Below are 13,950 nucleotides of genomic sequence, written 5' to 3' on the forward strand. Positions count from 1 at the left end.
CTCTTGTTAGGGGCTCGCGAGGCGTTCGGCTCCCTAGACTGTAGTGTTCCTGAACTCACGGTGCGAGATGACCAGTCTGATCCTGAATCCGAGCACTGGCCGGAGGGCGCGCGGCTGTACTCCCAGGCGCGGGCGGGACTTCCGGCGGGGCGGCCGGGGACGCGCCCGGCCTGTGCCGTGGGAGCCTGCGGGAGCTGGGGCCCGGTGGCTGTCTCTGGTTCGTCTCCATCCCTAGCCGCAGCTCTGTGCTGTGCCTTTTCTCTCCTGGATCTCTCCCTTGGTCTTCTGCACTCTTAGGGAGGTGAGCGGTTCTGCCTCACAGAGACATAAATGCTACCCGGCAAAGGACAAGGGAGCGCTTCTGCTAGCTTAGGAGGATGGGGGTGAGGGACGACTGCGAGCCCGGCCACATCACCTGTCGGGAATGAGATATCCACATTTACGCTCTGAGCAGGATGAAGCGTGTGTTCATGTAATCCGCCTTCAGTAGAGGAAACTCAGTGGCGTTGGTCGGTAGTTCACAGCTGGGAGACAGTATTTCAGGATGTGACCTTTCGTGATATTTGGAGCACTAGTACCATTGCTCGTAATTAAAAAAAAAAAATTATCCTGTGTGTGCGTGTGGGTATGTACAAGGTAACATGACGTCAGATCCCTTGAAGCTGCAGTTGCAGACTGTTGTGGGTCCGCCCTTATCTTTGGTTTTTCTGTTGTTGCTGTGGTAAAATACCGTAACCAAAAGCAACTTGGGGATGAAAGTTTACCTCATTTTATGGGTCACAATCGGCCACTGATTGAAGCCAGGTCAGGAGCTGAAGCAAAAACCATGTAGAAACCGTTGCCAGCTTACTTCTCGCGGCTTGCCCAGGGGACAACCCCATCCCCACCCCCCAGATCCCCCCTTCACCCTGCTCACAGCAAACATTCAAGAAAATGCCCACAAGCCAATCTGGTGGGGGCACTTTCTCAACTGTGGTTCTCTACACAAATGATTCTAGCTTGTGTCAAATTAAAAAACAAGACAGTGTTCATAAACTCTGAGCTGTATTTCCAGCCCAATAACCATACCATTTTTTTGTGCAGCCGTTTAAAAATGTTGTTAGCTGAGTGCCACAGCACAGGAGACTTCAGCTATTCCAGAAGCTGGGCAGGAGGACTGGGAGTTGGATGCTAACCTGGGTTGCATAGCAAGAATAGCATGAAGGTGCATGCTTTTAATCCCAGCACTCAGGAAGCAGAAGCAGGTGGAGCTCTGGTCTGAATAGTTCCAGGCCAGTCAGAGCTGCCTAGTTAGACACTGTCACAGAGAAGGAAGGAAGGCATATGGTTGTTACTTTCTCTACATTGCACAAAAGGCTAGGAATTGGAGTGAAACATGGTTTTTTCATTCAAAGAATAACTAATTGGGAACAAAAGACATAAAAATCCCTGCACAGATATTGCAGGGAGGCAGAGGCAGGTGGATCTCTGTGAGTTTGAAGCCAGCCTGGTCTACAGAGTGAGTTCCAGGACAGCCTCCAAAACAATACAGAGAAACCCTGTCTCGAAAAACCAAAAATAAATAAATAATAAAACTTGTGAGTAAATATTAGAGAATAAACCTGAGAAATCCATGGAGCAGTAGAGAAATGAACACCTGCTGCAGCAACGGGTAATGAAACCCTAACCACGAGTCAACAAATCCACATGGAGTTTATTGACAGAGAAGAGAAGGGGGATGTTGGCCACCCGGGAGCAGAGAGAAAGAGAGAAACGGAGGAGGGAGATGAAGGGAGAGAGCAAAGAGAGGAGAGGAGAAACTGCAGAGACGCATGCTTAAAAGGAGAAGCTTGCACATTTGACCTGAGTCCTTACACAGCCCTGTAACTCATGAGGTAGCCATGACGTAGCCATGACGTGGCCACACAACACGGGGCCCTTTGAGCGGCCTATGTGTCTGCCTGAATGCCGATACACATGTCCCACCCATTGTCAGGGGGCAGGGTCAGCATGATGCTGGATTCAAACACTGTCTCTCCCCACTTCCCTGATCTAAAACCTCAAGCATTCTCTCAGCTCCTCTGCTTTGTCCCCCATGTGTCCTTCTATCTCCTGAGTCCCCCAGGAAACTCTGAGGTCCACTCCAGCCAGCTGCACATGGATTCTACCCTTTGAACCAAAGATGGACTCGGTTGGTGATCCTGGAACAATCAATACAAAAACACCCCCAACATTCCCCTTTTTGTCTAAAATTAACTCCAACATAGTAAAACTATATACAGTAAGAACACTTGCCGGGCGTTGGTGGCGCACGCCTTTAATCCCAGCACTCGGGAGGCAGAGGCAGGTGGATCTCTGTGAATTCGAGGCCAGCCTGGTCTACAGAGCTAGTTCCAGGACAGCCTCCAAAACAATACAGAGAAACCCTGTCTCGAAAAACCAAAAAATAAAAAACAACAACAAAAGAATTACATTCATGTAAAGGGGAACTGGGATTGGTATGTAAAATAAAGACCGTCTTTAAAAATAAAATAAAAACATAAGATAAAAAAATACATTCACAATGTCCATTCCATTTGGCAAATATCGAGAAAATATTCCATTATCTATGGTCTCTTAATAAGTCCAAAGTTTTGTGCCTAATTTACTTTCTATCAGACTAAGGAAAACTGTAACTGTATCTACTATCTAGTCTCCAATCCCATCAGAGAGCAAACAACTTCCAAAACTAGAAATGACAGAAAGCTGGCTGCCTCGAATGTCACCCAAGGTTCCTCTATAATGCTGTAGCATCCATCTTAGGCCTATAAGCCTAGAATATCTAATCAACTTTTCTATGAAGCAGGAATTCTGAAGGACTGTGCCACCTTCTCTTGACAAAGTTCAACAGTTGCCTTCTTTTGTGTCCTCCTCATCCAATTCGGACTCCATACTGTCAACACTTAAGGTAAGGGCAGTTTCTTTGCCCAGTGGCTAACTTTGCCACAAACTAAAGCAAACTCTATATGGAGGTTCTTCTATGCACGTCAACCTCTTTTGGAGTAACTTGGTGCTGCCAGGAGCAGACATATCTCACTGTGATAAAAGTCTTCTGCTATAAAACATTGAATCATCATATTCTGTAGGTCTATTAAGTGTTTGAAGACCATTTATATATTTAAAATGTCTCTGATTGACCTTAAAAATATACCTAAAATAACTATAAGTTTCATTGTTGCTGATGACTAACTAATAACCTGTAATGTGTTGTCTTCCCTGCCAGCCTCCTGGGCCCTCCCTGCCGCAGTTGCAGCCCCCAAATAACACACAAGACACTATATTAATAATGAAGCTGTTGGGGCTGGAGAGATGGCTCAGAGGTTAAGAGCACTGACTGCTCATCCAGAGGTCCTGAGTTAAATTCCCAGCAACCACATGGTGGCTCCCAGCAATCTGTCATGAGATCTGGTGCCCTCTTCTGACCTGCAGGCATACATGCAGACAGAACACTGTGTACATAATAAATAAATAAAATCTTAAAAAAAATAATGAAGCTGTTGACCCTTTGCTTGGTTCCCTACTGGCTAGCTCTGACTTAAGTATTTAACCCATAATTGTTAATCTAAGTATTTCTCTTAACTCCTCTGGCAGCCTACATTGTATCTGACTCTGCCTCTCCCAGAATCTTCTTTGACTCCTAGTCCCACCAATCTTGCTTCCCTATTAGCCAACAGTGCTTTATTCAACAACCAATAAGAGAGACAGATTTACAGAATGACATCTCCCATCAATAACCTGTATTTTTTATTATCCTAAATAGCTTTCAAGGAGTAGTACTTTACATTGTATTTTTAAATGATCTGCATAGGTATAATACTTAAATAAAAAATAGAAATTTATAATACAGTATTATAAAATAGCCTTAAATTTGCATCAAAATACAATATCTTAAACATAAGTAGAAACAGTCTGTTTTTTAACAAAAATAACCTTGAATTTGTATCACAGACTCTCTGTGTATTTTTCATTCCATATACTTTTATCTTTTCCTTTTCTTTTACTTAATACCGTACCTTGTTTATTAACTGTTACCAATTTTCAATTTACCCACTTTTTTTTGTTGTTGTTGTTTGTTTTTTTCGAGACAGGGTTTCTCTGTATTGTTTTGGAGGCTGTCCTGGAACTCACTCTGTAGACCAGGCTGGCCTCAAACTCACAGAGATCCGCCTGCCTCTGCCTCCTGAGTGCTGGGATTAAAGGCATGCGCCACCAACGCCCGGCGTCAATTTACCCACTTTTAATCCATCCTCCAACTGAGGGCGATCTCTCAGGTTCCCCTTTCTTTCCTGACCTTGGTGTCAGGCGAAGGCCTGGAGATTTAATCCAATACATCTTCTCCTTAGAAGGTGATCTCTTCAGCAAAGCCTGGAGATTTGACCATTCAATTTTACTTTTAGAAGTTGAGGTACCTGTTTTTAATTCTTTTCTTTCTCAAGTCTCTCCTCTCCTGAGTCTTCTTTCTGGCCAATCTTTCCCAGTCTTTCCAAGTCTCTCTGGGTCTCGGTGAGACCTCCAATTGCGGCCCCCGTGCCACAAGCAACTCCGAGGTATCAGGAAAAGAGAGACAAGACGTCCACTTGCTTGTACTAAGAGAATGCATGTGATGCCTTTATTGCCAGGAGAATGTGTGTGTTTATGTCTTCATTGCAAGTGCTAAGAGGGTTCTGTCTTGTAGGAGGGAGGAGCTTTATATACAGGTTTACAGCACAGTGGAAAAACCCCAGGTAGAAGAGAGCGTGTTTTCCTCCTGCTGGATGTTGATGTCAGAGGGTCAAGGCCAGGGCAGTAAGCCAGGACTAGAAAACAGGAAGCACTTGGACTGGAAAACAACTGACCAGCAACTCACAGAGACCCCGTGGGGCTAGGGCCCAACAAATAACCTGATAAAAGAAACTAGTCAAGCCAAGGATGCTGGGTAAAGGTAGTAGGATATTTGTTTAGATAGAGAGAAGTAATTTACACAAGAAGCGGAAAACTGGCTGGAGTCAGCTCTCTATGGTCTCTGAACCTCGAGCAGAATCCAAGAGAGTGGGGTCTCTTCCTGTCCCCTCTTTTATTCCTGGTTTCTCCCGTGTACCTGTGACCACACTCAAATGTGCTGCAGGTCCTTGAGACCTCTCCCTACAATTCCTCTTTTAGTCTAAAGAAAAGATTTAGACTTGATACAAAACTCTAACATATATGACATACATTTAAGATGATAAACAAATTATAACCTACTTATATCCTATCCTAAGTATACCTATCCCATCTAAACCCTAAACTTATCTGAAAGGGATGCCCAAGTCTGAACACCTCCTTCCAATCCCAACCCTAGATAATTGAAAACTAACCCCAACAGGTGTAAGTTATCCTGTAACATCAACAGTAGGGAAAGGGGGCATAGTATTCTCAAAATTACTTCCTGCTGAACTGGGACGACGACAACCTCATGGGAAGGAAATGTTAGTGTAGTGAAATTCTCAAGTGAACTACAACATCTGCACTCAGTCTCTGTTTGGTGGGAGATGCTTGATTGAAGCTCTTGACTCAAGTTCTAATGTTGATTGAAGCTCTTGTCTGAGGCTCTGGCCAGCTTGTGGAAGGTGCACCATATCAGTTCATTGGTCTGGGGTTGTGTCGAGTGATGTGGTCCCAAACTGGTTTCAGGGTAGCACTTGTCAGGTGGAGTTGATGATGTGGGGCCCCATTTTCTTGCCAAAGTTTTTGAAGACCGCTGTTAGGAAATTCCTTGGTCTCTGTGGAAAACTCAAACATTAATGTCAACAAAGAAATTTTCAACTTTTATATATATACATACCGGGAAAAGAAACAATAAGGAAGACAGTAAATATGAGGGAAATTAGACTTTCAGGGAAAGAACCGAGTATAAACAGATGACAGTCCCTGGATTTTGTTTTCTTCTGTCTTATATCAGTGGCTCTGTGATATAATACAGAAACTCTGAATTTCACTTTAACAATATGCTGGGATTTAGAAGAGGAAAGCCAAATCCAGCTTCAGTTTAAGTGAATTGGGACCAAAAGAGCATTAGGAAGTAAAGAGAAATACATATTATAGGTTAAGGATATTATAGGTTAAGAGAATTAGACATTGATACCAAACATTAGATTCTTTTTTTTTCCCCGAGACAGGGTTTCTCTGTGGCTTTGGAGGCTGTCCTGGAACTAGCTCTTGTAGACCAGGCTGGCCTCAAACTCACAGAGATCCGCCTGCCTCTGCCTCCCGAGTGCTGGGATTAAAGGCGTGCACCACCAACGCCCGGCCAAACATTAGATTCTTGTTTGTCTCATGATCCTTTGGGTAACCATCCTCTCTTCTTCAGGTATCCATACATTCAGTTTTTTGGGGTTTTTTTTTCTGTTTGGAAACGGGTTTCCCTGTGAAGACAAAAACAAAACACTTCCCTTTCCTTTCGTGAGGTCTCCTTATACATCACAGAATATGACTTTGTGGATGAGCTGTCATCTTTCCTCCTCCCGAGATTTCTCCTGATCAAATCTTGATCAGTTTTGATGGAATCCAAAGCTTTTCTTCTCCTGTGGAAACAAAGGCAAAACCCTTTCCCAAACATAACACACATCCTGGTTTCCAAACTGAAGTCATAACATCCTTGAAATACACTGTTTGATTTAGTTCAGAAGTTTTTTTCTGTAGTCCAGTGTCTTTTTGCAATTGTTTGTCCTTTCTCATTAGCATTAAGAAAGTTTAATGTTGCCGAGCATTGGTGGTGCACGCCTTTAATCCCAGCACTCGGGAGGCAGAGGCAGGAGGATCTCTGTGAGTTTGAGGCCAGCCTGGTTTACAGAGTGAGTTCCAGGACAGTCTCCAAAGCCACAGAGAAACCTTGTCTCGAAAAACCAAAAAAAAAAAAAAAAAAAAAAAAAACCAAAAAAAAAAAAAGAAAGAAAAAGAAAAAGAAAGTTTAATGTTAATAAAGCATTATGTAATCTGTGTTTGGGGTCTTTGTTCCCCCTGGCTGTTTATGGAGTATTTCTTTGAAGGTTCGGTTAGATTTCTCAACCACTGCTTGTTCTGTGGGATTGTAAGGTATATCAGTTACATGGTTTATGTTATAGTATTTGAAAAACTGTTCAATTATCTTGGGTTGAGCCGAGGATTTTTACCTGCAGTTATTATTCATCTTCAGCAGGTGGCGCAGGTGTACTGCCAAACACCCCCCACACAAACACACACACACACACACACACACACACACACACACACACACACACACACACACACACACACACACACGCAGATTTTTCACCTGCAGTGACTAGCCTTGGCCAGTAGATGGAGGAGGTCTACCGCCAAACACAGTTCTGCCGCGAAACCTATTTTCCAAATAATAACTGAAAGATTCTAAGCAGCTTGTGCAGAAAATTAGCGAGCAAGTTTGGGGCGTGGGAAAAATCTATGCAAATTGTGGAGACCTGTAGCTAGAAAACAGCCACGAAACCTATGGACAGAAAAGGGAACAAATGCCGCTTGGCCCGCCTTTCCAATGATGTGCGTAGCCCTACCCAGATAGAGGAGGTGACGGGAGGAGGGGGAGGCAGCAGTGGAGACCTGGGGTGGAGAGGCTTTCAGGCGTTGTGCCTGGTTCAGTGCTGCCAGAGGCGGCAGCGGGAGGGGGGGGGGAGCGCTTGGGCCCATGGGTGGGTGGAGGGCACAAGGAGGCTGCTGTTCTTTTGGGACTGCACCGAGGCCCTCAAGGGAGGGGCTGGGCTAGCTGCAGCTGCATTGGTGAAAATCACCCATGAAAATCCCACTTCTATGACACCAGGTGATAAAGGAAACAAGTCATGCCAAGGATGCTTGGAAAAGGTAGTAGGATATTTATTCAGATACAGAGAAGTAACTTACATGAGAAGCAAGTGGATCTTTGACTTTGAGGTCAGCCTGGTCTACAGAGGGAGCTCCAGGACATCAAGGGTTACACAGAGAAACCCTATCTCAAAAAAAAAAAAAAAAAAGGAACAAAATATCAGGCCTAGTGTTTTACCCTTTAACTCCAGTACTTGGGAGGCAGAGGCAGGCAGATCTCTGTAAATAGCCAGGCTGCACAGTGAGATTCTGTCTCAAAACACAGGAAAAAAAAAACCCCAAAAACAAGAAACTGAGGTGCTGGAAAGACGGTTCAGAGTTCAGAGCGCACACTGTGCTTGCAGAGGGCCCTGTTGTTCTATTCCGAGCACCTATGTCAAGGGTTTTGTCATCTGTAACTCTAAGTACATGGGTCTGACACCCTCTCCTAGGGCGCATGTACTATGAGTACACACACAGAAACCCACATTAAAAAAAAAGAGTTGGGAATGGTATGCATGCATGTATGATGTTTGGTGGGGTGTACATGCCACAGCACACTGTGGGATTTCTTCTCCTTCCATCTTTCTTTGGGGTCCAGTGATTAAAGTCAAATCACCAGGCTTATGTGACAAATACCTTTACCCACTAAGCCATTTTCCTGGGTCTTACCAGTACTCCTTGGAGCACTTAGATCACAGAGGCTGAGTGCTCACACTTGTATGGCCAGCACTTTACCCATGAGCCATCTTCCCAGCCTGGGGGGATTTATTTATTTATTCATTTAATTATGTTACTGCGGATCAACCACACATGGTTAGCAAACACTGTACTTCTCAATATTACCAATGCCAATTCCAGTTTTCATTTTAAATACACTTGGAGGACTGGGGAAATGGTTCAGCAGTTGAGATCAATAGCTTTGCCAGGCCTGGTAACACATACCTTCCTCCCAGCACTGGGAGGCAAAGGCAGGTGGGTCTCTGTAAGATCAAGGCAAAGGAATCCCAGGACAGAGAGGACTACACAGATAAACTCTGTCTCAATCCTGTCCCTTCGTCCCCCCAAAAGCCACTAAAGATGAGAAAAACAGGGTTGGTAAGATGGGTCAGTGGGTAATTGCTGTTGCTGTGCAATTCTCGTGACCTGAGTTCAATTCCTGGGATTCATGTCAATGTGTATGGTAGAATGCATGTAACTGGCCCCTTTAAGCTCACAGAGAGAGGCACTGCTAAGAGGTGCAGCCTTGTAGAAGGAAGTGTTACACTATGAGGGCCAGCTTTGAGGTCACCTATGCTCAAGCTAAGACTAGTTCAGTTCTCTTCCTGTTGTCAATAGATCAAGATGTAGGACTCTCAGCTCCTTCTCCAGCACCGTGTCTGCCTGCACACCACTGTGTCCCACCATGGTGACAATGGGATAGACCTCTGAGACTGTGAGCCACCCAATGAAATGTTTTCCTTTATAAGAGTTGCTGTGGTCATGGTGACTCTTCTCAGCAATAGAAACCCTGGCTAAGATGAGATGGAAGGAGAAAACCAACTCTGCAAAGTTGTCTGACCTCTGACCTCTGCATGCACACCATGGCATGGCACACCCTTCAAGCACACACAATCATAAAAATTTCAAATGAAAAAGAAATGATAGCCGGGCGTTGGTGGCGCACGCCTTTAATCCCAGCACTCGGGAGGCAGAGGCAGGCGGATCTCTGTGAGTTTGAGGCCAGCCTGGTCTACCGAGCGAGTTCCAGGACAGCCTCCAAAGCCACAGAGAAACCCTGTATCGAAAAAACAAAAAAACAAAACAATCTCAAAAATAAAACCAAAACAATACAGAGAAACCCTGTCACAAAAACAAAAACAAACAAACATAAAAACATTTGTGAATAGGCAGCGCAGCTACACTGACCTGTGGAGGGGGCCATGTTCATCACTGTAGTCCTATGATTCAAGGACTTAGAACAAATCACAAATCTTTTTTTTTGGTGACAGTGTTTCTCTGCCTCCCCAGTAATGGTATTAAAGTTGTGTGCCACCACTCCCTGACCTCTTATTTTAAAATACAATTTTTAATAATTTATTTTAATTTTTAAAATTTTATGTATGTGTATACCGGAGTGAATGTATGTGTACCTGGGATATACAGGTGGCTGCAGAGTCCAGAAGAGGGCATTGGATCCCTTGGATTGAGGTTAAAGGCAATTGTAAGCTACCCAATAATCAGTGCTGGCCACTGAATCCCAGTTTTCTGGAAGAGCAGCAAGTACTCTTTACTACTGGGCCATCTCTCCAACTCTGACCAGTCCATTTAAAAAAAAAATAAGAGACAATTCCATGTAAGTGTTATCAACCATAATTTTACTTTGCAATTTATGTCTTTTGTATACATTTACATGACATGCATGCAGGGGAACAGATTGTTTCTTTTTGAGTGTTTATGCACCTTTCTTGACATGGCATAAACGTGGGGATTTGAGGAAACTGCCAGGAGTCAGTTCTCTTTATTGCAGGATATTTGATAGCACTGTGGATTCTGAGACTCAGATCAGGGATGGAGCCAGCGACTAGTTGACAGGAATTAGCCACAGAGAATACTGAGGAGCTGGGGATAAGGATACAGAGACACACAGGAAGTAGAAGGGAGGGATTTAAGAGTCTCAGGCAGTTTTGCTTTGCAACTGAATGAGTGAAGCTCTCTTGCTGGGTCTCTGGACAAAAAGGAAGGTCATCTGGTTGCTTCTCGGCTTCTTTGACTCCCGAATCTTTATTGGTAAATTGAACAACTTCGATAAAAACATTTCTTCTACCATGTGGGTTCCAGGAACCTCAGGTCATCAGCAACTTTACTCAGAGTTGTCTCATTGGTAGTCTTTTTTTTTTTTTTTTTTTTTTGGTTTTTCGAGACAGGGTTTCCCTGTGGCTTTGGAGGCTGTCCTGGAACTCGCTCGGTAGACCAGGCTGGTCTTGAACTCTCATTGGTAGTCTTTTATCAATATCAAATTACTGACCAGGCTGGTCTAGAACGCACAGATCCGCCTGCCTCTGCCTCTACCCCTGCCTCTGCCTCTGCCTCTGCCTCTACCTCCCAAGTGCTGGGATTAAAGATCCCACCACCGCCTGGCAAATTCCCAATTAAAAAAAAATGCTGGTTTTGCCTGCATTTCTGTGTGAGAGTGTCAGATCTTAGAGTTAGACAGTCGTGAGCTGCCGTGTGGGGGCTGAGGATTGAACCCGGGTCCTCTGGAGAACAGTTGATGCTCTTAACCATTGAGTCATTACTCCAGTACCAATTCCTGCCTTTTTTTTTCTTTTTCTTTTTCTTTTTGAGACAAGGATTTCATTATGAAGCTCAGGCTAGACGCACAATCTTCCTGTGATTACAATAGCATGCCGATATGTGTAGCTAAATTCTAGAAAGTACACACACTTATTAGTTTCACTTATGTTGCTGTGATAAACTAAAAACAATTTAGGGGAGGAAAGATTTATTTTAGATAACAGTTCCACGTTCCTGTCTGTTGATAAGGGAAAGCACAGTGCTAGGAGCTTGGGATGGTTGGTCAAGGGCAAAGAGAGAACGAGTATGTACAGCTTGCTACCTGGAGCTCGCCTTGTATCTGCGGAGTTATGCAGTTAAGGATGCCCCACCATCTGTGGCGTTATACAGTTAAGGATGCCCCACCTAGGGAGACAATTACAGGTGATTACGGGTGTGTCAAGTTTGTTGGCGATTGAATCCAGGGCTTTGCGCTTTGCAGCAGGCACCCCATCACTAGGTTGCAGCATGCCCCCATCACTAGGTTGCAGCATGCACCCCATCACTAGGTTGCAGCATGCATGCATCACTGGGTTGCAGCATGCACCCCATCACTAGGTTGCAGCATGCCCGATCACTAGGTTGCAGCATGCACCCATCACTAGGTTGCAGCATGCCCCCATCACTAGGTTGCAGCATGCCATCACTAGGTTGCAGCAGCCACCCCATCACTAGGTTGCAGCATGCACCCCATCACTAGGTTGCAGCATGCCCCATCACTAGGTTGCAGCATGCCCCCATCACTAGGTTGCAGCATGCCCCATCACTAGGTTGCAGCATGCCATCACTAGGTTGCAGCAGCCACCCCATCACTAGGTTGCAGCATGCACCCCATCACTAGGTTGCAGCATGCACCATCACTAGGTTGCAGCATGCACCATCACTAGGTTGCAGCATGCCCCATCACTAGGTTGCAGCATGCACCATCACTAGGTTGCAGCATGCCCCATCACTAGGTTGCAGCATGCACCATCACTAGGTTGCAGCATGCCCCATCACTAGGTTGCAGCATGCCCCCATCACTAGGTTGCACCTCCAGCACAAATGCCTTCAACACTTACATTTGTCTGGGAACGGTGCCACGTGCTTTAAACCAAAACAACTAAAGCTATATTTCTAGTGTGTACACACTTCTGTGAGCATGTGGAGGTCAGCTTTTAGGAGTCAGTTTTCATCTTCCACCATCATGGATGCAGGGAATGAAATCAGCTTGTTGGGATTGGCAGCATGCACCTTCTTGTAATGAGTCATCTAGCTGGCTTAGTATCTGTTTTAACGGGATACGCAAGTACTTAGGATGTAGTTGGATATCTTGTCTGAAAGTTTTATTTTTGCAGCTTCCCCTTCTTTTTTTGTGGGCAAGGATGGTTAAGACAAGCTTTTGTTTTTAGATTCATTCATTTTATATGCGAGTGTTTGTTTGCATAATGTGTACCACATGCTTGGGGCTTGAGGGCTCCAAGAAGCCATTGGATCCCCTGAAATACAATTATGGATGATTGTAAGTCACTATGTAGGTGCTAAGAATTGAATTTGAGTCCTCTGCAAGAGCAACACATGCTCTTAACCACTGAGATATTTCTCCAGCCCTGGGACAAAGTTTTACTATACAGGCAGCCCAGGTTGGCCTTGAACTCACAAACTTCTTGCCTCAGCCTCCCTAGTACTTGGATTATAGGGGCATAATACTGAAGGGGACCCCACAGGTGGTCACAGCATTGGTCACAGTAAGAATTGAAACTCTGTTCGTATTGACTTTGCCATCCTAGATCAAGACTTGGGAGAGTCTGATGCCAGATGGTTCATTCCCAACAAATTTAAATGCAGTATAATTTGGAAAAAAATGTTTCTTGGTACAATACAATCCCAGTACAACACATAAAGAAGCATAATTACATCAAAACTCATCTTCTTTCCAAGATGAGTTCTAGATATAGGCTACCTGTACAGCTCAAGGCCTAAGGAAGGATCTGGTCTGGTCGCAGTTATACAGATAGCATAGAGGTCATTTGGGCTGTTAGACACTGGTGTTCCTGGTTGTGGGAGTTTGGGGAGCCCTGGCTATACAGATAATGTAAGGGCCCTTTAGACTATAAGGTATCTCAGGTTCTGGTTTTAGGAGCTTGAGGAGACCCTGCATGTATGGGTCATTTACTAGCTACCTTCAGTCCTAATTGTAGGAACTTAATTTAGCTCAGCTCACCAAGCTATTAATAATTGCCAATACCAGCTTTCTTTTCTTTCTTTCTTTTTTTTTCACAACAGGTTTCTCTGTGTAGCCTTGGCTGTACTGGAATTCGTTCTGTAGACCAGGCTGGCATTGAACTCAGAGATCCGACTGCCTTTGCCTCCTGAGTGTTGCGATTAAAAATGTGTGCTATCATTGCGTGGCTCAATTACCAGCTTTGTTTGTTTTTCTTTGAGATAGAGTTTCACTGTATTTGGCTTGACTGTCCTAGAACTCATTCTGTAGACCAGGTTGGCCTAGAACTCACAGAGGTCCATCTGCTTCTACCTCCTGAGTGCTGGTTTTAAATGTATGTGCAACCACTACCTGCCTACCAGTTTTCTTTATGGAAGAATAAGTTTTACATCTTTCCCATTGGAATGATAATCCTCTGTGACTAACATTTCTGGTTTCTCTGGAGATCTGTGGGCAATATAACATTACGTTCAACTAGGCACCTTGGAACCTTTCTCTGGGGTTTCATGTAGCCTAGGCTGGCCTTAAACTAGCTATGAACCCTAGGTTGGTCTTGAACTCCTCATCCTCCTGCCTCTCTACTGCTGGGTTTATAGGCAGCATAG

At 44.5% G+C, this 13,950-nt stretch overlaps 1 long non-coding RNA gene across 1 annotated transcript; it reads left to right on the forward strand.

Moving 5' to 3' along the window:
- The first annotated feature begins 163 nt into the window (after positions 1 to 163).
- LOC106021528 lies at positions 164 to 3,391 on the forward strand. Its single transcript, XR_001196780.3, has 3 exons — positions 164 to 301; positions 2,825 to 2,926; positions 3,242 to 3,391. It is a non-coding gene; the product is annotated as an uncharacterized LOC106021528 (long non-coding RNA).
- The last annotated feature ends 10,559 nt before the right edge of the window (positions 3,392 to 13,950 follow it).

The sequence above is a fragment of the Mesocricetus auratus genome, unplaced genomic scaffold, assembly GCF_017639785.1.
Source record: "Mesocricetus auratus isolate SY011 unplaced genomic scaffold, BCM_Maur_2.0 Super-Scaffold_100691, whole genome shotgun sequence".
In the NCBI taxonomy this organism is placed as follows: domain Eukaryota; kingdom Metazoa; phylum Chordata; class Mammalia; order Rodentia; family Cricetidae; genus Mesocricetus; species Mesocricetus auratus.